Source organism: Pinus tabuliformis, chromosome 6 (genome assembly GCF_031772625.1).
Source record: "Pinus tabuliformis cultivar Carrire ecotype Pingquan chromosome 6, CPIR1, whole genome shotgun sequence".
NCBI classification, from domain to species: Eukaryota; Viridiplantae; Streptophyta; class Pinopsida; order Pinales; family Pinaceae; genus Pinus; species Pinus tabuliformis.
Genome location: NC_142292.1, coordinates 746,612,140 through 746,614,932, shown reverse-complemented (window position 1 = coordinate 746,614,932; position 2,793 = coordinate 746,612,140).

Sequence of the window (2,793 nt, the reverse complement as noted above, 5' to 3'; positions counted from 1 at the left end):
TAAGTCAAGTTTTAGGTGTACTTACTCCTTGTATTTCCTTTGCAGTCCTTTTACGACTTTGACCTCCATTACACAAGTTTGAAAAGGTTTCGTTTGCTTGTCTAAACATTTCTTTTCAGGAATAGATTACATTGCTTGTCTTGTTGTTGGTAAAGTCAGTGCTTCATTAGTCTGAACGAGTCTCTCTTTTCATGTTTTCATTTGCTTGAAAAGCTGATTGTCTTGAAAAAAATTCATTGGAGTGTTGTATGCGAAAATTTCATTTCATTGTTTCATGAAAATAGTGAAATTCTAGTTTGTTGCATCATTGTGCTATGATAGCCTACACCATTAAAAACTAGGATTGCATTGGCATTTGAAAAGGAAAAAAACTCTTTTTCTTTCGAAAGGACTGTTAGAAATGTGCTTGTCAGGAAATTAGGAGTTGGAATGCATTTTTTATTAGTTTATTTTTTTTGAAAAGTGAAGTAGTGAAAGATCATTTTTGCTTTCAATTGCTTGGTTGTTTGCATTTGATTGTGTAGTTTCTATCCTCTCTAGTGTAGGCAATTCATCGAATTGAAAGGGCCTTGTATCATTTAGTTGCATTTAAGGTTTTTCGAGTCGCATCGCCAAGGCCTGAAAAACTGAAACATAATTCAAGATAAACTTTAAAATGAGCTCAATTAACCTAAGGCACATTTGACATTTAACGATCGTATCTAGAAGGTCCAGGCTAGAGACGTGTTATGGCATCTTTAAACCTTGTAGTTATCGTTAGCTTCAACATTAGACAACACTAGTACGGATTTGTGCTCCCCGTACCGTCGAGTATATAACAGGAGACCCCTTTAGGCTGCAATCCTTTATCCTTAGGAAGCTGATTTGGCTGCCTTGCAAATGTGATACACCGAACATAACATTCGAGGAGATTACCTGCCTGTACTTCTTGGTTCGCCGGGAGGTATTCTACAGTTCACAGTTGCCTGGTAATCCTGTTTACCTAGATCATCCAGAGTAGTCATTTGATCATTTTGACTCATTAAACTTAAAACATCATTCAAGCGCTTGTCCTTTTGAGCTCGTTTCCAATCAAAAGCGATAGAGTCATCTTTGTTTGTTTCTCGAATGTTAAAAAATGAAAGAGCACCAGTCCTTTTATGCATCTTAATAATTGATTACCCACGATCTGATAGCATCATATTAGTCTTTTCTAGACCAAATCGTGAGTTTCCCTTAAAGAACATTTTAAAGCCTTGAAGTTTATTTTTTTTCCAACTAAGACAAGGTCATCGTGGCTAAACCATCTGGTTCACCTAGTTCCTCTTCCTCTCCTTCATCTGAAATATTGCATGAGGAGTTTTTTCTTGAGTTACTAGAGTCACTCGAGGACCAAGGTGTTGAACTTGGAATTGTTTTGAGCATTCAACCTTTGTCATCTTATCCTCCACCTAGGTTAGATACTGGGTCATCTACTGAAAATGGCCCGGAATCTCTGGACAATCCCGTTCAAACTCCTGAGAGTTCACCGACCACTGACGGTCAGCTTGGACTGGTTATCTATCCTCTGAATCCTCTATTTAAACCTATTGTGATATCACCTCATCGTCCTTACATTCCGTACAACCAGCCAAGTGTTCCTTTGGAATTATCCCCTCATACTTCTTCAGACGTTCGTCGTTGTTTGTTCCCGGATATGAAACCCGAAGGCAATGCTCCAGTCACCTCTCTGGAAGAGTCAGAAGTTTCTACTCCACACATTGTCGAGGAAGAAGAAAAACCTTTTCCTCCTGAACGTTTCCCCTATACGCGGGGTATTCCCGCCAGTTTTCCGTCTAACTATGTCTTTGGCATAATTGGTTTCAGGTACACTTAGTGCCTCATCACTTTACCATAACCCTGTTTGGGCGTCGAGAGCCATGCCTACTTCAGGACCGTTCATTGTGAACACGACCTCCCAACAGGTTGTTACCTCAGTCCCGATGCAACCACCATTCAGAACCCCCTTGTATCGTTAGTCAAAGTCACCCATCTGGTCCAACCGACGGTTTTGAGGAATGTCTTTGTCAGTTCCTCCATCCCTCTAGTTAGTGGCCAAGCTGTGCCACCACCTGGGGGGGAAAACCTGAAAGTTTCTATGGTGTCAGGCGCCACCAATGTGAGTGGATCACAAGCTCACATGCTTGGTATGAACCAACATTTTTCTGGTGTTATTCACAACCCTGCTGATCCTACTGGATCAAGCAATGTCTAGTACCAACAGGTTCAAAATCCCGTTGGTCCGTCTCCGTCGAGTAATGTCCAATATCAGCCCCTATGAGGCTCAGGTCCAATACCAACTCCTTACGTTCCATATCATTCTCAAGGAATGGTTAATCAACCTTACACCCTTCAGTCTGGGCAGTACATTCAGCCTGACTTGTCCACTTTCTAGGGCGTCTATGGCCAGATTCAGTTTAGAAATTTTTCGTGCATTGTTCAAGTACCCTTGCCACAACAAGGACAACCTCTACAACAATAAGGGAAATCTTTGTTACCACAAGGGCAACCTTTGTTGCAGCAAGGGCTATCCACGCAATAGTAAGGGCAAATGATCCCGCAACAAGGTCAATTGCAACAACTGCAAGGCCAACCCTTGCAACAGTTGCAACAAGCCGTGCAGCAGCAGATGCAATATGCTCTGCAAACCTCCTAGCCCATGTCCTCGCAGGGCCAACCTATGCAGCCCTAGGGACAAATTTTGCAGCTGCAAGGTCAACCCTTGCAACAAAAAAACCAACTCGGGCAACAACAAACCTTGTATACATATCATCA